The 24,264-nt window shown below is 51.0% G+C and overlaps 1 protein-coding gene across 3 annotated transcripts in view; it reads left to right on the top strand.

Annotated features, from left to right (window-relative positions):
- LOC146801783 (E3 ubiquitin-protein ligase TTC3-like) overlaps positions 1–24,264 on the top strand; it is a 1,211,260-nt gene that overhangs the window by 737,868 nt on the left and 449,128 nt on the right. The gene's annotated exons all lie outside the window — the stretch shown is intronic.

The raw sequence follows: 24,264 nt of genomic DNA, 5'->3' as shown, positions 1-24,264 counted from the left end.
TATCATGTAGATCACAGATTCGGAGTTACAATTTGTGTGTGACCTCTGTTCCCATGGAAAGTTAAGACCCAATTCCAAAGTTTTGGTGTGTTCTGTAAAGGGGCAGGCTACACATGACCCACACGGGTAGTGTCCTATAACTGGTGACAACCCCCATAGCGTCTGTTGATTAGTCTGTTTTGGAATGAAGGAGTTAGTGTGTACCAAGGCATTTCTCAAATTAGAATTTTTTCTAAAAGAGAACATGGGTTTTTCAAAGGATAGCCTGTTTGATGTCAATATTGACCATTTTTTATTTATTATTTTTTTCAGGTCATTGGAGGATGAGTTATATGTTGTCACACATATAAGTTGGTCTGACTGTTCCTTAGTGTATGTCTCTAACAGTGCTTCCCTTGGTGTGTTGCGCGCTCTTTTATTAGCCCTTTGTATGATTTTGTTAGGGTACATCTTCTGTTGTAGTTTTTCACTCAGAATAGTTGCCTCTTTTTTGTATGTTTGGAGGTTGGAACAGTTCCTACGAATCCTCAAGAATTGGCCTACTGGTAAATTCTCTCTTAAGGATCGTGGGTGGGCACTATCAAATCTCAATAGACTGTTCCTGTCCGTGGGCTTTGTATACAGAGAACTTTCGAGTGTGCCATCTTTAGCTGTGAAGGTAACATCCAAAAATGAGATACTTTCTCTATTCACATTCATAGTGAAATGAAGGTGTGGGTTTAGGGAATTGATCCATATCTTGAAGTTCTCAAGACTGGTTAGATCACCTCTCCAGATCATAAGGACATCATCAATGTACCTGTACCATTTGCAGATATGCATGCTGTAAGGATTTTGAGTCCATATGTGTAGGTCCTCAAAATGACTGACGTACAGGCAGGCCAGACTAGGGGCGAATGTGCTCCCCATCGATGTCCCATGTATTTGTAAGTATAATTGATCTTCAAAGGTGAAGAAATTCTCTGTCAATGCCAAATGTATGAGGGTGATCACCCAGTCAATGGGTGCTGCCCACCCCCAATCTTCCTCCCTGAGGATCTCTTGGATCACTCTAATGCTCTCCGCCTGAGGTATGTTTGTGTATAACGCTTCCACGTCTAGACATACCAAAAGATTAACGGCTGGATTGTATTCAACTTGTGTCAAAAGATTGAAGAGGTGTTTGGTATCTTGAACATAGCCTCCAGCTAGGGTTACAGGTCACGTCTGACCAATCCCGTGCGGGTAACTTCCCCGATCACGTGCTGACGCTGACCAATCCTATCGCTCGCTACAAACAATACGGAAGTATAAACTTCCCTACTACCGTGACACGGCGCGAAACGCCGGGGATCGGGTCCTAATAGGTGGCGAAGCGGAGCAGGACTCTTGACGAAGTAAGTCTGGTGCGTTAGGACGAATGCCTTAAAAAATTTTGGGTCCCCTATCGGAAAAAGAATCAGCATCAATTACTTTTGATCATGGATGCCCTAAACTTCATAAGCGTTTGATACCATTTCGCTTCATATTTTCCCTGGGGCTAACGTTAGGGTTTGACTACAGAGCTACTCCAATAGCCCTTCCATCCCCTGAGAAACGACTACCATTCGAAGTGCGGGTAAGCAAGTATGCAGGAGCGAAAGATACTTGCACAATTACCCATAGGTGTTAAGAGTCACGCATGTTTTTAATACTGTGTTTTATCACAGATAAGGTGTGAATGAGAGGTGTGTGGGATGATTTTATGAGAGTCTGTTTTCATTGATAGTATCCACGGTTTATTGACTGTTTCTAGATAGAATGCGAGCATAATCGCCACCGCACAATATATCAGACACGCCAATTAACTGTACAGAGACACAAATCTTGAGTGACACAGACGTGGATATAGCTGCACACTATTATGCCTTTTGACCACCTGGCACTTATAGGTGTGGCTCTGGATTCCCAACACGAGTTTGAAACACGTCACTATGGAAAAACCATAATGCAAACCGATTTGTATAAGTTGGATATGTGTTTCTTTGTGTTTTTTCTTACAGATGGATTCACAACGCAAGACAGATTACTAAATCCGTCTTTCATACAAGGAGTAGCTACTCTACCCTTGTCTATAAATAAAACAGAATAGGGAATTCCCCCTTCTGTATCCCAGGGTGGTCTCATTTGCCCTGAAGAAAGTCCTGGACCTTTATGGCCACGGTGGACTGAAACATGTTGGCACTAGGGTCATAGGACCATAATATTCCTATATATACCCCTACTCATATTATTTTTAATCAACCCAGACAGACCCAAAAATAAAGGGAAACCGGGGATCTGCCTGAGGTTTTTTATCTTATAGCCTCCCTGGTCTACAACTTCTTCAAAGCGCTCCCAACACTGTGGTTGAGCCCACCCCGACTTTTAGGCGTCGGGGTGACCCGATGATGAAGCATGACACCACTAGGGTGTGTGAGGGTACTAAAATTAAAAGGAATTGCTTCCTTGCTCACCTAGTGGTGAAGTTATAAGTTCCCCAGCTCATCTGTTAAATCCATCTATAGGTAATGTTAATGACCACGGTATGGTCAGTTGGAGTAAAATTATTGTGTAACTATTGATATTGGGAGGTGTTACTCTGACCTACATCCTCTCCACCCTTTGGGCACGAGAATTCAGTTCTCAAATAGCCCCTGTGTAAAATAATCTTGAAGCCTAGCCTCCCCTGCCCCCCTCCCCTTACCTATTCCTTCTTTACCTTTTCCCATCCGTTAACCAAAGGGAAAGTATCAAGGTGGGCCCAAGGAATAAATGAATCCAGTAAACCTGTAGTACCCTGGAAGACATTGTATACAAAACAGTTCATCACTCCTCACAAGGCAGATCTTGCATCTGTGAGCAACAGGTACAAATCTTGACCAACTACTGGTCCTTTCCAACCTTCATTATATATTGAATGTAATCCTATCGCCAAAGATTACCTGTTGGATTTAGACTCCCAAGAAGTACCAGAACTGCCCTGTCTAATACCACAGAATAGTAACGTATGTCCTTGTGACGAAAGTGGGAATGCAACTAACATACTGCTTGATGTTTGAACAGCATACAACTGTGTGGACCTGACATGCTGTGGAGCAGACCAAAGGATTAGGATAACCACTGGTACTGCTTTTAAATGCCTGTTCCTTCTTCTACAAACACAGTCATCATGTACAAATTCCCTACACTCTAAGGTGTCTTGTGGTGCACCTCAAGGATCAAATCCTTTCATGCATCATTGAAACAATTCCTACCAGGTAAAACGTTTAGTGGACTGCATTGTTTGCCTATCATGGGCCCTGGCCTGCCCTTGCCAAAGTTACCTGAAGGTCACAATATCTGGCCCAGTTATGGCTTTTGGCACCTGCCTCTGGAGCATTTGTGATGGGATTTTTGATGCATGCTCTCATGGTCACACACTCTATTGGCTCTCAGCGTAAGGGTAAGAACCAACTTGGACTGGGCAGGAGCAGATTGAGCAGTAACAGGTATGCACATTTTTCCTTTTGGGGTGCAGCAGACACTGCTTAAAAATATTCTACTATGGCCATTTAGTACTTTACACCAGTGTCTGTTGGTGGGTTTATACTTGCTCTTACGAAAATCCCATTTGTCCCTCCATTTTTGTGCACCTCCTTTGTTTCCCTTTTTGGCCTTTGTGGGACTCAAACTTTACCTGTATATTCAGATTTTCCTTTGCTTTCTTGGTAGAAGATACCATATCCCAACAACTGTATGCTCTCGGAGCGTCATTCCTAACCTGACAGCAAAGCTTAATTTCCCTGTTTGGGATGAAGTATTATGTAATCCTAACAAGTTTAAATCAGTGGTTTAAATCTGAAATAAAATGTGCATTACTCCTACACCGAGCCTTTTACACTTTCTCAACATGTGGGTACCCATGCCTTCTCTTGCCAAGGCTGGGAGGGTGTCAAAAGCTGTTAAATGTGTGCTTTGTGTGCGTGTTTCATGTGTATATAGGGACATCGTAGGTTCTATAGGTGCAGCTCCTCTCCAGTACCCCTTTATCTGCTGCGTTGTATGAATCAGAATATCTTTTTCTGAGAAAATCCCCACCCATGTAGAGCCTTTGCCCCTGTTTTTTTATTTTTTATTTTAGATCTTTCATTTTGTTTTACTCTAGAACTACCACTCCATCTTGCTGCTCCCTTTCCCTGCCCAAGTCATCAAGGAGAAGCAAAAACGGGTCGGCCATAATCCCCCTAGAAAACATCTGGGCCGAAACAATGCTCAAGGGACAAGAGGGGATGTCCAGGGATAAAGAGACACAAGCAACTATTGCAAAGAGACAGACACATTTGTCTCATGCATGGGATCCAAGTCTCCACTTTAACAATTGTCAACTACTAGAACAACTCACGAGGGTGTCCTCAATTCTTTTAACATATCGTTTCTTTTGTTTTAGATAGGAGTATCTGCACGATTATAATTCTTACAAAAAGCAACAGACAATATATATACATCAACACAAAATCACGACCATACTTTGTTTAGACTTTTTTGTAATACCCATCCGTTTTGACCTGGTTGCATACAGATGCCATATCACAGCAATCCAGGGGGAGGTAATCCTTTTTGCACACTACCTAAACAGAGAGATATACCCTCTATTTGATCGCTTGTATAGCGTGTAACAAAATTATTTAAAAAAATCATAGTTCATTTAGACAGATTCTTCCTCAGGACAAGGGTAACACAATTCAACACAAGAAATCCCTACTTAAGTTGATCAAAACCAGCTTCAATTCATCGGACCCGGATGCCACCGGGCCTCTATACCTGATCTCTCCACTCGAAAATTCGCTTGCGACACAATATCTATGAACTGGAACTGAAGTTCCAACCACAGGCACACAACTATATACACGGTGCCTCAACGTGGTCTCCACTCGAATTCCCGAGTCTCACGTTCCAGGCGTGGGAAAACAAGCCCCTGCATGGTCAACTACAAAAGGGAGTAATCTACTCTTCCCGCTGACCTGGATGCCAATCATCAAGGAGGCTATCAACTGCCAGATTACCGAACAATTGGAGAGAAATAACCTGCTCGACGACTCCTAACCACAGCTTAGAGACCGCCCTATTTGCTGCCATCAACATCATCAGAATCTTCCTCGATCGGGGTGAGACTGTGGCCTCCTCGACCGCTCTGTAACGTACGATATCATATCCCACCACACGCTCATCAAGAGACTCCACCAGGGAGACTCCTCAAATGGATCACAACCTTCCCCACAGGACGTACCCAGAGAGTCCACTTCACACCTGTCACCTCGGAACCAAAGAGCATTATCTATGGCATTCCTCAAGGCTCATCCCTCAGCCCCATTCTCTTCAACATGTACATGATGCCCCTGCCTGACATCATCAGAACCCGTGACCTCAACATCCTATCCTAAGCTGATTGCACCCAACTCTTCCGCTAGCTCTCAGCAGACCCCTCCACCACTAGAACAAACTTCCACAACTGCATGAAAAATGTTGCCGACTGGATGAAAACCAACTTCCTGAAGCTCAACGCGCACAAGACGGAACGCCTGATCTTCAGGAACAACTCCTGCCCGTGGTACGACACCTGGTGGTCCACCATACTCACTCACACCTGCAACGACTAACCACACCTGCAACCTTGGCATCAGCTTGGACAGCATACTCACCTTGAAAGCTCAGATCAATGCAGGTTCCTCCACCTGCTTCCGCACTCTTTGCAGGCTCTGTAAGATCTACAGATATCTCCCTGTCAGCTCCAGGAAAACTATCAGTCAAGCCGTAGTCACCAACTGGTTTGACTATGGCAACACGCTATGCGCAGAAATCGCCACACAACTAATAAAGAGGCTCCAAACGATACACAACTCAGCAGCCAGACTCATCCCCAACCTTTCCAGATGGACCCACATCACCCACCATCCTCCCCCTCCATTATCTTCCCATCCAGAAAACATGCCGGTTCAAGATGCTGACTCGCCTACAAAGCCCTCCACGAGCTAGAACCATCATGTATCAACTATCGCCTTAATTTCTACCATCCTTCCAGATATCTTCCCTCCACCCACTTTGCCCTTGCTTCCGCCAAAACAATAGTGGAGGACGTTCTTTCTTCTTCCTCGCCACCAAGTCTTGGAACCGCCTTCCTCTCTACCGTCGAACAGTGCACTTCCTCATTGGAGTTCATGAAGGGACTTAAGACCTGTAATTTTTTGACTGAGCCCAGCAACCTTAGCACCTGGATACCCTTGCGAGTGAAGAGCCGTACTTTTCAAATCTGAGTTGGTTGATTGATTTGAATAGGATTCCAAAGTTATGTGAGAGGCCCAGAGTTGTTGTTTGTCTGCTGGGATGCTGGCTTGATGCATCGCAGTAATCATGTATGCATGCTGGGGCGTGGTAGTTCTCCATTGCTAACTTTGTTGGCTCCAGCATTGGGAGGATCACTCTCTTGAGGCACGGTGACGGGTCTTTGCTGGTTTTCAGTAGAGAAGCACCTATCATAAGGGATGACTTTTACCCTCTTATGGCCTTGACTGCAGTAATGGTGGATGCGTCAACAGTAAGGTGATCTGCGCATCTGGTGAGCTGGAGATCGGTGGTCTTTTGTCTCCAAAAGCACAGGTTTCTAACATCAACTGGAAGTGACAAAGAGAAGCTGCATATAAGCACCACCTATGTTTGTTGACTTCAGTTCCATTCTTTACGTGCTTTCCGATGTGGAACTAGAGCTCCACTCTCAATTTTGTCAGTGTGCCACGGAATTATGACCTCTCCAAAAACGGCAAGTTTCAAACCATGCTGTGACTATAGAAAGCAGATGTTAGTCTCAGATCCACATGAGGAGTGTTTCTCTTATGCAGCTGAATGAGATCCGGTACTGAGATGTTGTGGCCGTTGCGTAGATCCAACTCCTGCTCCAAGTTTAGTGTGTGAATTTTGTCTCAATCCGAAGTCCATTCCTTTCAACTTCGCAGTCAAAGTCCGCTGGTAAGTCCAAATACAAACAAAAAAAAAGTAAATCTGGGCTCTGGATCCAAAGAGAAAACTCACGGGTCTCATGATGTCAGTCATTCAATCCCCCTCCCTATACAGATAACACATATTCTCCATGGACTTACAGAGGCCAGTTAGCTTGATACTGCCTCTGAAAATGAGGCTTGACTTGTCACTTAGATCTTCTGCATCATTTGCAAAAGCTGTTAGTTTGGCAGGTGAGGTCCTCGATTTGCAGCTATCTTAGTTAGAGACCAAAACAAATATTGTTGCAGAATTTGTGAGGCATGGGCTCAGGCACTGCTACCCTTTCAAAAGGCCCTCACCAATACCTTGATAGGCACTTGGTCAAAGCCCTGTTCCTGCCCACCTGTGACTAGGCATGTAGTGAGGTGTCACAGGTCGGCTCCTGATGATCATGATTTTCCCATTAAGCATCCTATTCCAGAGTATCTGGTGGTTCAGGTTTCACCCATCAATGTTAACCAGAGTTCATTTGCCACTCCTCAGGATAAAATGTCCAAGAGGACTCATCGCACTCCTTTCGATGTAGAGGATGTGAGGCAGGCAATGCACAGGTCAGCAGGAACACCAGTACTCCCTTTCCCCTTTGGCACTAGCCACCAAGCATGTTTTTTGTGTCCTTAGCTGGTCACATCTATCCTGTGTATGTGTGTGGGAGAGGCTATTTATAACTCAGTACTTCCTCCCAGGGTGGTGATAAATCACATCCAACAGATTGATCCTTGAAATTCTTAAGTATAGCAATGCCATATGGTTCCTTTTTGCTCTGCTCAATCCTCCCCCCACATCAGATCAACTTTCAGAGAAGCACCGTGCATTCTTACAAGAAGTGCAAGTGTTACTTTACAAAGGTCCTAACGCAACATTCTGGACGTGGATAGATAGATAGATAGATAGATAGATAGATAGATAGATAGATAGATGATAGATAGATAGACAAGCTTTATTCGATTTCTATTTAAGAGAATCATAAAAGCACACACGAAAAACGAACCATACATGTTACATTTATTACTATAAAGAGTTTTCTTGGACAAACTGGTGCTGAAGACTCAGGCGACCTAAAGTTGTGAAATCTTTCAATATGGGACAATCAATTACCCTGATAGCATTCCTTGCTTCCTTTACTTATTCATTTCTGCCTTGACGAGCACTGAAAAAGTGTTCATGTAAACAGCGTTGCTGTGCCGAGTGGCACTATATGGCTGCAGTGATGTCACAGCTGACATCTTCCAGGACGGAGCTGGTGGCACTTTTTTTGTTTGTTTGTTTTAAAGCAAATATCTGAAAGAAACACGTTAGTTAGATTCCTCACCTTAGAATATCCCCAGGCGTCAGGCTGGATCTGGAAAGATTTTTCGTCCGCAATACCCCTTGCGCGTCGCTAGGCGTCGTCTGCGGCTCCACGTCCGTCGTCGGCGTCGTGCGCTGGAATGACATCGTCGGAGTACTTAGACGCCGCCCTCGCGCGCTGACGTCAGTTCTTCTTTTTTCCGCGCCAGACAGCGCCGATCCGGGAAGAGCTTACCCCTTTAGTCATTTTTTGACTAAACCTTTTTGGACTCTTTTGTCTACTCGTCGACTTGAACTCGTGCCGGTAGGATGCCTGGGTTTAAAGCCTGTGACTCCTGTCACCGACTGATGTCGGTAACGGACCACCATTGCCGGTGCCTTTACTGCCTTGGGGCCGACCACGATTCTGAGTCGTGCCTCGACCTCGAAGGCTAGGCGGGAGCGGTCCCGCAAGCTTCTCGAGCTCCGGCACTCGGCTCCGTGCCGTTCACGGTCCCGGTCCAGGAGGAGGTCGAAGGACCGGTTGCGGAGCCGCAGCCACCATCACCGCTTGTCGGGTTCCAAGTCTTCGGGTAAGTCGAAGCATGGTAAGAAGTCCAAGAGACGACACCGCTCTTCGGACTCCCCTCACCAGTCGTGCGACTCGGTCGAGGGTCCGGGTGGTACCAGCTCCGCCAGAGCCGCGTCCGTCCCCATACCCACCGGTCCCTGGGACTGACGCGACTCCGGCGGAGATCAGTGCCTTCCTCTCGGCCATGAGGGGCCTGGCTCTGCCGTCGACGCCTGCCGGCGCGCCTTCGGGCCCCGCGGGCTCGACTGGGCAGCCTAGCGAGCCGGCGGCTCCGGCCCCGGCGCCGTCATCGACTTCGGTCCCGACGTCGCAGGTCCCCATGGGATCTAGGCCTGGATCTCAGTCGGTGCCGGTCGACCTTACGACGCCTCCTCCGCCGGTGCCGACACAGGTTCCACCCCCGGCGCCGTCTCCGGACGCCGCCGTTCCCCGGTTCAGGTCCAGGCCCGACGCCGTCTGGTGCCGCATCCGACGCCGATGGATGACCATTTCATCTTCCGTCCGGCTCCGGTTATTCCCCCTGTTTATCAGGAATCGGATGACGGGGGCGCCTGGGAGGGGTCTGAGGACCCTCTGGCCCACCAGAGCCAGTTATCACTGGACTGGGCAGATGAGCTGGGGGATGCCAGTGGACTTGATACCTCCGCTGACACTGGCTTCATCTCTCCTCCGACCGTGGCTTCGGAGGAAGGTGCTACCTTTTCTGTGGCGTTGCGTAAGGCGGCCGAAGCCCTCGGGCTGGAGCTCCCTACTATGGCCGTGAGGACTAACCTCCTCACTGAGCAAGCTCCTCAGAGCCTCTGCTGCTGTTTAGCGAAGCACTGATGGACGTTCTGAAGGGCACCTGGTCCAAGCCCTCTACAGTACCTCCTGTGGATCGGAACATGGCCCGACGCCACCGCCCTGCTCCGGGCGACCCCAGTTTTCTGTCTCAACACCCCACCCCTGAGAGCCTGGTTATCCAGGCCTCTACTTCCCAGACCTCCTTCCCGTCCGCTCCCCCGGATCGGGAATCCAAGAGACTGGAGCAGTTTGGCAAAAAGCTGTTCTCCTCCCTTAGTTTAGGGCTGCGGTCTATTAACACCGCTTGTCTCTTGGACCGTTACTCCCACTCTCTGTGGGATACGGTGGAGGACGTGCTGCCCCTGTGTCCGGAGGAGGCCCGGACACGGCTCGCCCAGGCTCTTGCCGACGGGCGGGACGCAGCGCGGTATGCCATCTGATGTGGTTTGGACACGAGGGACTCGCTTGGCAGGGCAATGTCGTCCACGGTGGCGCTTCGTCGTCAGGCCTGGTTGTGGTCCACGTCTTTTTCCGGGGATGTCCAGAGCACCCTCATGGACATGTCCTTTGATGGAGATCGCCTCTTCGGCGCCAAAGCGGACAGTGCGCAGGAGCGCTTTAAGGACTCCAGGGCCACGGCCAAGTCCTTGGGTCTCTCGGCCCGCGCACGCAAACTTCCGCTTTTCGCCCCTTTCGTGGCCAAGGAAGGGGCGCCCCCTCACGTCCGCCTTGCCACAGGCCGCAGAACCATCCTCCACGCGGTCGCGGACGTGGATTCCGCCAAGGCAGTACAGGGGGACAACGTGCCGGTCCATCCACATCCACCCCAGCAGCATCCGCCTCAAAGCCTTCCTAGTCCGTGCTTTCAGGCCCATTCCACGCCAGTGGGAGGCAGAGTTCGCCATCACCTGCTCCACTGGCGTTCCATCACTTCGGACAGGTGGGTGCTGCAAATCGTCCGAAGGGGCTACTCCCTCCCCTTCGAGACGACCCCTCCAGCCATGCCACCGCAGTGCCACCGCATGTCGGGGGATCACTTGAATGTTCTACAGGAGGAAGTTACGGCCCTCTTGGCCAAAGGGGCCATCGAGCGCGTTCCTGGTCCAGAAGTAGGCCGTGGTTGTTATTCCCACTACTTTCTGGTTCCCAAGAAGGGCAAATCTTGGACCTCAGGAGCGTCAACGCCTTCCTCCGGAAGGAGAGGTTCAAGATGCTCACCTTAGCTCAGGTTCTGGCTGCCATGGACCCAGGAGACTGGATGGTAGTGTTGGACTTGCAGGACGCTTATTTTCACATCCCCGTCCTGCCGGGCCACCGGCATTACATGCGGTTCACGGTGGGTCAGGAGAATTTCCATTTACTGTGCTCCCCTTCGGACTCACCAGTGCCCCTCGGGTGTTCACGAAAGTGATGGTGGTGGTCGCAGCTCATCTGCGCAGATCAGGGGTTCCAGTCTTCCCCTATCTCGACGACTGGCTGTTGAAGGCGGGCTCGCCCCAGCAAGTCGTATCCCACCTCCAGACTACGGCCGACCTCCTGCATTTGCTGAGGTTCTCCATCAATGTGCCGAAGTCACATCTGAGTCCCTCACAGAAGCTCCTCTTCATCGGAGCGGTTCTGGACTCGGCGCAGTTCCGGGCTTATCCTCCGGAGCAGTGGTCCGGGATATTCAGGCTCTGATTCCCATCTTTCAGCCTCTATCCCGGGTTTCCGTCAGGTTGGTGCTGCGGCTTCTGAGGCTGATGGCCTCCTGCATCCTGTTAGTGCATCACGCCAGGTGGCGAATGCGGGCTCTGCAGTGGGACCTGAAGTTTCAGTGGGCCCAGCATCGGGGCAACCTGTCCGACCATGTCTTGATCTCGGAGGGCACTGCAAAGCAGTTGCAGTGGTGGCTCACGGAACGCGATTGGGTCAGCGTCAGATCCCTCTCCCTACCCCAACCGGAGCACGTAGTAGTGACGGATGCTTCCCTCCTGGGATGGGGGGGCCCCATGGGGGAGGCGGAGATCAGAGGACTCTGGTCTCCGGCGGAGTCTCGGCTCCATATCAACCTTTTGGAGCTGAGAGCGATCCGACTTGCACTGAAGGCATTCCTTCCCGTTGTCCGGGGAAGTGTGGTGCAGGTGTTCACGGACAACACCACCGCCATGTGGTATTGCAACAAACAGGGCGGGGTGGGGTCGTGGACCCTTTGTCAGGAGGCTCTGCGCTTCTGGACATGGCTGCAACATCAGGGCATCACCCTGGTGGTTCAACATCTGGCGGGCTCTCTGAACGCCAGAGCAGACGAACTCAGCCACCGGTGCATGATGGATCACGAATGGCGTCTAAACTCGGACGTGGCGCAAGGTCTCTTTCTGCAGTGGGGAGAGCCTTGGTTAGATCTATTCGCCACCGAAGAGAACGCGCAATGTCAGCAGTTCTGCGTTGGAGTTTCCAAGGCAGCGCTCGCTCGGGGACGCCTTTTGTCGCGAGTGGAGTTGCGGTCTGTTGTACGCCTTTCCGCCTATACCACTTCTGCCCAGAGTGCTAAAGAAGATCAGGCGCGACCGGGCCCAAGTCATCCTTGTGGCTCCGGATTGGGCAAGAAAATACTGGTATCCCGAGCTACTCAGTCTGTCAATCGATCCCCCGATACGACTGCCTCTTCAGGAGGACCTTCTGTCGCAGCAGCAGGGGACGGTCCTCCACCCGAACCTGTCCAGTCTCCACCTCCATGCGTGGAGATTGAGCGGCAACAGTTGATTCTGGCAGCCAGGCGTCCCTCCACAAAAACGGTATACGCCTGCAGGTGGAACAAGTTTGTGGCATGGTGCACAGCAAAGACAGTGGATCCCCTTTCCGCCCCTCTTTCTGAGGTTCTTTTTCTTCTTTCCTTTGCCCAGCAGGGCTCTGCTCTGGGCACCCTAAAAGGTTATCTTTCTGCTATCTCTGCTTTCTTACGGCTTTCTGATCAGCCTTCTCTTTTCAAATCCCCTGTTGTTTCTCGTTTCTTCAAAGGCATTACTCACATGTTTCCACCTGTCCCCTTCGTAATGCCTCAGTGGGATTTGAACCTGGTCTTGACATTTCTGATGTGCGCTCCCTTTGAGCCTCTTCATAATTGTCCCCTTTGTCTTCTGACTCTTAAGACTGCTTTCCTGGTAGCCATCACCTCGGCTAGACGGGTGAGTGAGCGCCAGGCTCTATCTTCTAAGCCTCCTTTTCTTTCTGTCCATCCGGACAAGGTTGTCCTCCGGACTCGTCCTTCCTTTCTTCCGAAAGTGGTAACTGCCTTTCACATCGGGCAGTCTGTCACGTTGCCCACCGTCTTTCTGCCTCCGCACCCTTCGAAAGAGGAAGAGAGGCTCCACCGTCTGGACCCACAACGGGTGCTGTCCTTTTATTTGGACCGCACCAAACAGTTCCGGGTGGACGACCAACTCTTTGTTGGCTACGTGGGCCCTAAGAAGGGGCGGGCAGTACACAAGCGAACCCTCTCGCGATGGTTCGTATTGTGTATAAAAGCTTGTTACTCCTTAGCTAAAAAGGACCCTCCTGTAGGGCTGAGAGCCCATTCCACCCGGGCCACAGCGGCGACTACTGCCCTGGGCCGAGGAGTCCCCTTGCAGGACATCTGTCAGGCAGCAGCGTGGGCCTCGCTGCACACGTTTGCCAATCACTATTGCCTGGACAGCCAAGTCCGGAGAGACGGCTTCTTTGGCCGTTCTGTTCTCCAGGACTTTCTGGTGTGATCTTGGTTCGCAGACCCACCACCGGGGTTGGCATTGCTGGGGTATCTATTCTAAGGTGAGGAATCTAACTAACGTGTTTCTTTCAGATGAACAATTTACTTACCTTCGGTAACTATGTATCTGTAAGAAACATTAGTTAGATTCCTCACCGACCCACCCATCCTCCCCGTTCTGTGAACCGACATCTAGGGTTAAGGTTATCCTTTTCAGGGCCCTAGACTTTTTGGCACCAGTGTCGGTCTCTTGCATGGCTCTGCGTTCCTGGCGCGGAAAGCTGTGTACATGAACTGACGTCAGCGCGCAAGGGTGGCGTCTAAGTACTCCGACGACGTCATTCCGATGCACAACGCCGACGACAGACGCGGAGCCGCAGAAGACGCCTAGCGACGCGCAAGGGGTATTGCTGACGAAAAATCTTTCCGGATCCAGCCTGACACCTGGGGATATTCTAAGGTGAGGAATCTAACTAACTAATGTTTCTTACCGAAGGTAAGTAACTTGTTCTTTATTGCAGTTTCAAAACATCTCAATCATCAGTGTGCAGGGCCCTACTCTGTACCATCATACATTTTTACTGGGCAGTAAAAGAATATATATGTACATGGTAGAACAACATACAGGTGGTATGCAACAGAATCGTAGTGTGTTCTAGTAGTCCGTTCGCCGTAATCAATGGCACTTCTCCCTTTCCCAAACTTCACAACTAACACAACATCACAAATATTTCCTGCATCTCTCAATGTCCCTCCCAAATCTCTTGGTTGTGCCCCAGCTTACTCCAGGTTCCAGAAATGGTACTTATGACAATCTACCTGTTTAACAGTGTCTGCACTAGTCCTTACTCTATCCCAGCACCCTAAGAGGTTTTGTCTCTATCTACCTCCCATGTGCTGTGTATCTAGGAAGTCTAGTTCCCAATGCAGTAGCCATGGTTAGGGGGTCCTTCGCATCTCCTCCGGTGACAAAGGAATCGGGGTGCAACAAGGTATCAACCAATATGTCCCCAAACCCTAGCTACGGCAAGGAAGCCATGGCCTCGCTGAGCCTCTCGGTGCTTCAAGGCAATCTCATGTCCCACCCAGCTTATCAGTTCCTTTGTCCAAACCTCCACCTGGGGTCCTCCTGGAGCCTTGCAGTTCCTGGTTATTTCTCTCTTGGCCAGGATAAAAGCCAGGTCTTGGAACTTGCTTGTGGCCTTGGTTTTGGCAGTATGTGGAAGCCAATGTAAAAGACAGTGGCCAGAGGTGCACGGGACCTCCCTCTCAATGACCTCGGGCAGCATTCCCGTAATATGCTCCCAATAATCCACTAATACCAGGCAACGCCAAAACATGTGAACAAACTCCTCTCACCCCCCTCCCCTCCCAACCCCTTACCACATCTAGCTAATTTCACACTGGCTACTGCAAAGTGTGTTAATCCTCCCCGGGCTGAGATACGCTTTGTTTAGTACATACAAAATGGATACTTTTAAACCAGCGTTTCTGGTACGCTTTGTTTAGTACATACAAAATGGATACTTTTAAACCAGCGTTTCTGGACACCTTGGATACTCTATCCACACTGGTCTCCCAGTCTTTCTCCAGGTAGGGAACCCCCAAATCTTCCTCCTCACGGGTTCTAAGGGTGTCTGTAGGTAGCAGAATATCCACTCGCAGTAGTCTGTACAGGCTGGTAACCGCATTAAAAGTCCCGGATGAGGTGAGCACGTATTGACAGCCTCTCGCAGGAGGTGGTTCTGCCATGCCCATTCGCTAGTACCTATGAATGACTGTAGTGACCGCTCCAAGGAGGAGGAAGTGACTCTGAGAGACTTCATATTTCATACCTGTTGTGCACAAGAGCGAAAGTTCAGCCTCAAAAAGGGTTCCAGTTGTCATGCCTTCGCGGCCACCAAGTTTGCCAATCCTCACCAATCTCTCCCATGCGGTAGCTCTTTTAAGAATCTCAATGGGATGTCTGGGGAATTCGGCCGCTTCACTCATTTCCTCTGCAGGATTCTCTTCCAGCATCTGCATAGCATTCGAAATTCTTTTGTGTCTCCAGCGCTGGATGTAGCGAACTCAGATCAGAGACATAGAAGCTCATTTCCCCTCGGGCGAGTCTGCCCACTGCGTCAGCCATTGAAGCAGTGCTGCTAGATAGTAGATCCCAAAATCGGGTAAGGCCAACCCACCCTCTACCGCTGGCCTCTGAAGTGTGGTCAACTCCACTCTCTTGCAGCCCGAGCCCCAGATGAAAAACATAAGGAGCGTGTTTATATCTTGGAAAAGCCCCTGAGGGATCCAAACGGGTACAACCACAAAGTGATACAGCAGGTGGGGGAGGGCAACCATTTTGATTGATGCAACCCATCCTGGAACTGACAGGGGGAAGTGTCTTCCAAAACTCAGCACTGTGCACAGCCCTCAAATAGCCTTCTCTCTCCTTCCCTTCTAAAAGATCTGCTGGTTTGGGGTAGATCTGCACACCCAGTTAAAGCAGGCACCTGGGTTCCCAGCTCAACACCCTCAGTCCCTAAGGCTCTGGATGCCAGTGTGGGCAATAGACAAGATTTTTGCCAATGAACTTGCAGGCCTGACAGGGTTCGGAACTGCCCCAGGAGATCGCGAGTGCCTGCCTGGACTCCCTCCACATCATGTATGAATAGTAAGAGGTCATCTTCTACATAAACCGAGTAAAATTCAAAGGGCTGACCATCTCTACTAAATGTTTTATTTTGGGTCATTTTTTTAGTGGTGGTGTGCATCTCCTGGAGCTTGCAGACTCCGAAATACATCTGCCCCTGATCACCATTTTAAACGCGTCCCATTTCACTTGGAGAGACAAGGCGGAGCCATCATTCTTGTCAAAGTATAGTGTAATGGCTGTTCCGATGATGTCTCATAATACCAGATCTTCCAGTGCTTCTGCCTTCAATCTCCACAACGGAATACGGATCCACTCCCCCTACCCCCACCTGACTAAAGCAGCAGAGGGTGGTGATCTGATATAGTTCAGGATAAGAATGCATTGAGCCGCATATGGAAGTCATGTAAATGAGAATAAAATGAGTAGTCCCGTAACCCTGGATGATGCGACTGCTAGCAATCAATAATGCCCTACTTCTCCTGCCAGGCCGAGATTGTGGGCCACCCTGATTGTCGGAGAGCCCCTTAGCAGGGGATGGGAATGATGAAGGATGCCATCTGCTACACAGTTGTAATCTCCTCCCTGGATAACTGAGCCCACTAGATAGGGAGGGGGAAGTTGTAGGGGGGGGGGGGGCAACACGCTTGAAAGTTCAGCTGGAAATGTCAGCTGTCTGCATTTGGTTTGTATATGTTACCCATGTTGATATACCTGCCATCTAGTCTCCCATTGACCACCACGTATGATTTGCAGATTCTATCAGGTGTCCGTGCTGGAAAGGGACCCCCGGCCTCACCCGCATCAAGACACTCCTTGCAAAAGCCGAATAGTTAGTATACTAAGCCTGGCCAATCCATCTACGCTATAGTGCGGCTCCCTCGTTGGCAATGAGGTGTGTTTCTTGGAGGAGCGTTATCTGAACACCTCGTCTGTTGAGACATGAGAGACCTTGCGCCGTTTGGCCAATATATGCATCCCCCTAATATTCCATGACAGAATTTTATATCATGGGGGTCGCCATTGGGTATGTGAAGGATACATTGGGGGGGGGGGGGGGACTTTAGCAGACTCGAACGACAAAACCATTCTGGATCTCTTTACATCCATTCACTTATACAGGGCACGTATCGAACCACCCTTCCGAACAAACAAAATACAAATTCCCCAACTCCCACACCCCAGGACAAGTAGGACAGCACCCCATCCAAACATTCAGCCTACTTGCATGCATTTGTGGGTGTACCCACAGAAACATCAAAGATCTGTAGGCTGTGACCAACCAGCGAACTGCTCCGCGACTGGTTTTCACCACTTGACCAGATGAGTTAAATCAAGGTCTAGCCTCCGGGGTCCCATGCCAATATCACAGCATCATACGCAATCACAAATGAGTAACCAAAGGCCCTCTCCAAAAGCCAGGAACGATATAACTCATACAGTTAATCAATGCTGTTACATAAGTTCTTCAGCTGTGCCAGATGTAACCTTAGGTAGCTCGTTATTTGATTCTTCAGCTCAATTGGTACTTCGGGTGAGGTCTAAACCCCAGGCATCTTCCTTGCTCGGTGATAAAGTTAGCCTCAGTCCTCCTCTGATGATTGCTGCCACCACCTCCACCACTCGCTGTTCTCTCTTTGTGCCTCCACATCAGTGGGGGCTCCCTCGTGGGTACCCACCACGCTGCTCCAATTTCTACTATTTGGATTTGGGTTGCAAGGTCTCCCGGCAGCCAGCTTGTGGGTTTGTCTGGATGCAGTGCCACACTTCTTGTGGGATCCGGAAGAGCTGCACCCTCTCCTGGGTGACCGTCCGCAGCCGGTCGGGGAACAATGTGGCATAGGGCAGTCCCAACTGACGTAGTCGCCGCTTGGCCTCCAGAAATGTAGAGCTCTGTCGTACTTCCTTGGTAAAGTCTGGTAAAATGATGACTTTGCTGTTAGCGACATGGATGGCTCATCAGGTCCCGGCTTGGGCAAGGATGTGGTTGCGATCCCTGTAATAAAGGAGAAGGGCAATTTCAAGCCGCGGTGATGCGCCAGGCAAGGGTGGGTGAGACTGTACCCTGTGCGCCCTCTCTTGGGCATAGAACATGGAAAGACCCTCTGGCGCTACGTCCTCCCGCAACTAATGTTCCAAATAACCCAACATATTCTTCCCCTCGGTGCGCTCTGGAAGTCCTATGATGTGAACATTATTCTGCTGTGACCTATTTTCACTGTTCTTTGCTCTGCTCTCTATAGAGTGTGGACTTTATCTTCTATGATGGTTAGCCTGTCTTGAAATGCCCTCTGATCTGAGGGGCCAGTGTTAGCTCCACCATTGTGACTTTCGGACAGGTGTTGGTGGTCATCTTTCAAGATGTTTAGGTCGGCCCCCTGTTATGTATCTTTGTTTCTATTGCTTGTCTGGAAGCAGTTATGGCCTGTAGAATATCTTGGACTGTGGGCCCCTCCAGGGTGTACCATCAGTGACAACGGCAATGCATCTGTGTCTGGGTCCCTTTGTCCGTGTACTTAGCCCATGTCTGCAGATCAGCACATAGTGGTCCAGTATCCTTCAAGGATGTCTCAGTCTTCCCCGGGCAGATTTCGGGTTGTGGGTTCTGCAGGACTTCGTCACACCCAGTGCCCAGGTGGCGACAAACCCGAGTAGCCCCCAGTAGCATACTTCTCGGTTGCCACACAATGTCAGCAGCTGTCTCACACTGCTCACTAGCCTGCTTGGAGCCCCAAGCAAGGCTACAGGCCGGGCAGTGAGTACTCAAGAGTTGTCTCCCCAGAGGCTGCACAAGGAGCAAGAGGTATGGCTTCAGCGAGTTCAAAGGTAGTGCACCCAGTAGGATCTGTGTAGCTCTATAACTCCAGACACTTTGCCATAGTGCCTCCGAGGGATAGGGCCTCCACTTTCCTCTCTCGGACAGTCCATCACTGTCTAGGCGGTGCCTCCCACTGATTCACGCCTGTCACAGGGCCCAGAATATCAAGGTTCACCTCACCGAGGTGGGCCTCACAGGGGCAGATTGCACTTAGGCCCAGTCCCCGGTGGGCTCTCCCTGTGCAGTACTGCAACTGCTGCTACTCACTATACCGGTGGCTGTCAACAGCCCTCTGCCATATGCACCAGATGGTCCCCAGCACAATATTCCTCAAGAGACACAGTAAGCTGCATGGACCCCTGTTCAGTCACACCTAGTCCGCCCTGCCTCAGGCGATCTCAGGCCCTCCAAGTCTGTAGGCCCAGTTCTTAGCGATCTCCTGTCAGGGTCGGGTCTTTAATTAGTCTGGTTCTGGCGGATGGTGCCCACATGGCGAGTTCACTGCCGCTCTAGCACGTGGGCTTAGAGGGTATCAAACGATGCAATCACCGGGGGGCTGCCATCTTGCGTGTCTCTCCTCATTGTAGGCCCATCACTTCTCTCGCTCCTGTCTCCTAGGAGCGCCAGAGGACTCACTGGTATCCTCATTCCTTGGACCCAAAGGATTTGCACAGCAAAGGTAGAGGAAGTGTAGTCTCAGGTAGAGTGCCTTCATTTAGCAGTGTGCCAGCTTCGCCATCAACATAAGCCCCGAATTGTCAAGGAAGGTGCGAGAGGATTGCAAGAAGTCTTCACAGGGGGACAGATGTCGCTGGGTTCTGCACCCGACTCTCCAGGCCAGTATTGCTTGCTCTTGCGGCAGGCGAAGAGTCACTTCTCCAGGCTGCCGTTCTCTGCCCATACCTCAGGATCAGGCCTTCCTCCCTTCACAGCCGGTATCTCTGCCCAGGCGAGACTCCTCTCCATGTCGTCTGGCCCGAGGCCGTAGGTAAAATTGCCCTCAGGGGTCTCCCCAGGCGTTGATGGGGCCTTTCCAATGTTCATCATAGTCTCCTTGTCTACAATAGTTTAGTAGGTACTGGTGCTAGGCCTTACTTACTCCTCAGTTAGTCGTTGGCCCCTGTGGCCTCCTGTAGATAGGCCCCAGATCAGGGCCACACCTCCCAATCCGCTCTAGACATCTTGTCCTAAATCTGCGGGCTATGGAGGTTTCAAGCGGCATTACGGTGCTTATGTTGTCTCAGGCTCTCTTTCTCACACAGCACCATCGTGTCAGGCCACCCCAAGCTTTGCCGTGCAGTGAGCTCACTGCACATCAAGTCTCCCCTGGAGTCAGGCTGTCATGTGGCCCTGATTCCCTCCACATCTCTCAAAGCTCCCTTTCAGAGCTTCCGGAGGCCACTCTCCCACGCAGGCCTGTGGATCACCAGGTGGCCCGGTCCGCGGCGACCGCCATAGTGTGTATATTTTTTCACCCCCTGAGCGGATCCATCTTTTCGTGCTCCTCTTGGTGTGGCCGTCCCACATCCACCCTTTATGAGAGCAGGGCACCTCAAACTGCGTCACCACTCTGCCCGTGTTCAGGGGCCCACACTCTCTACAGCTGTCCAACTGTTTGCAGCTGCTGCGCCACCCTCTTGTAGTAACCGGCTGGTCACTGTTCTAGTGTTTGTGGTGCCAGCCGCTCCCCGAGGGCTGGCTTACACTCAATCCCACCCCCATCCAACACAGGCGTCACAGGACATGTGACCCTGGTAATAAAAGGGGTGGGCGCACATGCCCTGGTCCAGTTCTACTAAGCAGATTCCAGTGTCTGTGTAATCATTCCCTGTGCATGGGGGCCTAGGGCCCCACGACAGTTCATTGGCGACGAGGGAGACCTGCCCACCTGTAGGCTGGCAGCAGCATCTGTGTGAGGTGGGGGAAGAGTGGCCATAGTGTAAGGCTCACTTCTTCATCTACTAACAGCTTGATGTCGATGGTTGCAGGGAGAGAAGGCGGCCATACAGCAGACCTGCTGGTGTCCTCTGGTGAGGCCCCTGCAACCATGTTGTTGACCAACACAGCGTTATGAGGTCACCAGAATAAAATAATGGGGTAGCCTTGCAGTGAGCCGTGCTGAGAGCCCCTTAAAGCTGCCTGCAAGAACCCACCCCGTATCCAAGGCGCATGCGTGCGGAGAGTAATATGTGAAAGGTAGAAGAGCGCTGCACAAGATAAGCCAGCGGGCTGGCGAGGAGGTGCCGGCTTCATAAGTAACGGATAGCAGAGGATTCCGCTATGTGTTTGATAGCCAGCGGATCCGCACCTGTGATTGCCAACTGCCTGATGAACAACTCAAACACGCTGCTTAGCGAGGTGTTGCCTCCCGGTGTGTGGCGTCCTGCCGCGGAGCCTAAGGCATCCCGACAGCAGTGGGGGAAGGAAATGCGCTGGTAGGGTTGCCCAGACCCAGCATTGCGTACCTGGTCAGGAGGTCGTAGGGCCTGAGGAAGTACTGCAGGCCAGTGAGTGAGTGGAGCGGCAAGAGGCGGCTCCTGACAGCAGAGAGACCCGCTGCATGGGTAGATGACATGGAAGCTCCCCGTCGGAAGCTCCAGACCCGCGCAGCCCATGAGGTGAGAGAGGCTGCTGCGGAGGGGCGAGAGGGAATGAAGAGTACTGACAGCGGTGGTCGGCCGCACGGAAATGCCTGTCAGAAAGACCAGGAGTACCCTTCCCACACCGAGGCCTGGTTTGCCCTCCAGCACAGCCCGAATGGAAAAGATGCTTACTGTCCAGGGGCAGAGGTGCAGCTTCCCTGCGCAGGACACCCGCAGAGCGTGGGGACCGGAGGCTGCCTTCAGCAATGGGGGCCGCGCCCGCAGGTGGAATGAGTGTGTGACCAGCCGTAGTGCTGCAAGCAGCATGAGGGACCCAGCCAGAACAGCCCGCAGGCCATGTGGAAAAAGTGGTGGCAGCGCAACCTAGTGGTCGTGTAAGGCGCTGCAGAAAGAAAAGAAATTAAGACAAACACTGGTGAGTAGAAGACTGCAATAAAGGAAATTTGAAATTGAATGTGAAGGAAAGACAGCTAAAACCAACAGGGTGCCTCTGCATTTAGTGAAGGAGCAGCCCAGGTGAAGCTGTGCCAATGGGTCATTTTGTAGGGAGGGCAACTCTCACTCTTCAGTGCTCAAAGGAGGGTGACAACAAAAAGACCATGGTGCCTGGGAGATAAAGTGCAATCTGCAGCGTGCAAGATTAATATGCCTGGTATGTGAAGCAGCAGGAGCCACCTGCTGGTATCAAGCGAGCCCTGAAGGGACCCTTAAGAGGGAAGGCTGCTAAAGTCCAATAGTGATGAAAAACTGAGTAAAGAGAACTAGACTGCAGCATAGAAAAGAATGCTGCAACTTCCCAGTTAAAGTGAGTTGGACACTGGCAAGAAAGGTACCATGAGAGGAAAGGCTGCTGGGGTTTGTGAGGAGGAATGTAGTGAAACCTAGTGGCAATGGCTAGTCACTGCAGTAGTAAGGACACCAGTAGTTACTGCACCTGGATGGAAAGTGTGCTACAAGGCAACAGCCACACGCAGCAGGTCCCCAAAGGACTAAAGAAAGTGTGCTAAAGGACGCCACTGCAAGTGGAGATCTTGAGCGCGTAAGGCGCCAGAAGGAGGAGTACCCTCAAGTGACGGATGGAGGGTGCACAGTCGGAAGGGTGTCAAAGACTCTATTGGAGAGTGTCTAGGCTGGAGCCCGAGAGTGAGAGCCCAGCGAGGAAGAGGGCCCAAGTTGTCACAGGGAATAACAAATTCTGCAAAGCCGGTCCGAGTGGAGGCTGCAGAGAGAGAGCCACGTCAGCGTAGTATTGATGCACCAGTAGTGCTTCCTCAAGAGAAGATGACCTGCGAGATGTCAGAGAAGATTGACCTGAAGTCGAAGGAAGAAGAATTAGGAGAGGTTGTGAAAGGAAAAAGGTCACAACGAGATGTCTGGTCACTGGATGAGGAAAATGCATTGTCCTAGGGGTAGGACATGGCCAGGGAGACCCCACCTGCACGTCCCATGGAGAGGTCTGGTCAGAAAAGAAGATTATTAAGACAAGATGGGACCAGAACGTGTTGTGAAGTGAAGGAGAGGAAAAGGAAGAAGTGTGGCACGAGGACACCGCATGATGAGTCCAAAGAGAGAACGAAGAGAGGAGTGTGTGATGGCGATCCAGGGGCAAGGGACTCAGGGGTTACCGGTGAGAGCGGGGTCCCAACACGAGAGATGAGCCTACAGCAGCTCCCCCGCTGGTCCCAGGAAGACGAAAACCTCATGCTGTAATCTGGTTCCTCCAAAGACCATCCTTTTAAATGCCGGTGCACCAGAGTCTGAATGGCACTAGTAGTCCGATCAGGAAACTACTCCCCTTCAGGTGGATTGAATGACTCAAAGGTGGGTTTAGTAGCGTTTCCTCCACGATCCTAGAGTATGGCGTTGGAGTGACAATGCGAAGGACACCCAGTCCAGTGGAAGCCTTGTGAAGAGGACCTCAGGGGCAACCTGAGAGGGGAATACCAGTATGAGAGGGGAATCCTGGTGAGAGAAGGATGATGATAAATACTCCAACATCCTGCAGCTGGAAGCACTGCTGCCTCTGCGGAAGACTCTGCAACAACAACCAGTCATCCGTCGTCGGAGGCTTGAGGTTCATGGAGCCAGGACGTATGTGAGAAAATGTAACATCCTCCGTATTCACTATCGCTCCACATGCACTGTCCCCGTAAACTGTGCATATAGACTTTGGTTGTAAACTTCCACACCGTGAGTCCAGGGAGGGCCGGATCCACAGTGCACCACTGAACTATGCCAAGTAGAACTGGTGATCCTAGCTGCAATTGTACCATTGTCCTGTTCTGAAAGCAGCTGAATAGACTCCGTGGACGTTTTCTATTGTTGCTTTAATGTCTCCCACAGGTGGGACTTGTTGTTCCAGTTATTATAAAGTTTGGGGGGGGGATGTAGTGACGGGCTAGTCACTGTTCTAGTGTTTGTGGTGCCAGCCACTTCCTGAGGGCTGGCTTATACTCCACCACACACCCATCCAACACAGGCATCACAGGACATGTGACTTTGGTAATAAAAGGGGACGGGCGCACGTGCCCTGGACCAGTTCCACTAACAAGATTCCAGTGTCCGTGTCATCATTCCCTGTGCATGGGGGCCTAGGACCCCACCACATTACACCTCTCTCTCTCTCTTGGGCGGGTCCGGCACCTCCAGCTCCGCCATCATGCAGGAATCCCAGCAAGGGCAGCCGGTTGCCTGTGACACCGGTCCGCAAGGCTATGAATCACCGCTGCAGACCCCAGTAAGGATCTCTACTGCAGCGAAGCATGGGGCCCAGACAGGGACCAACAAGTGCCGGCCACCATCTTG

The sequence above is a fragment of the Triturus cristatus genome, chromosome 8 (assembly GCF_964204655.1).
Source record: "Triturus cristatus chromosome 8, aTriCri1.1, whole genome shotgun sequence".
Lineage (NCBI taxonomy): Eukaryota > Metazoa > Chordata > Amphibia > Caudata > Salamandridae > Triturus > Triturus cristatus.
This window is presented reverse-complemented; position numbering and strand designations above follow the sequence as displayed.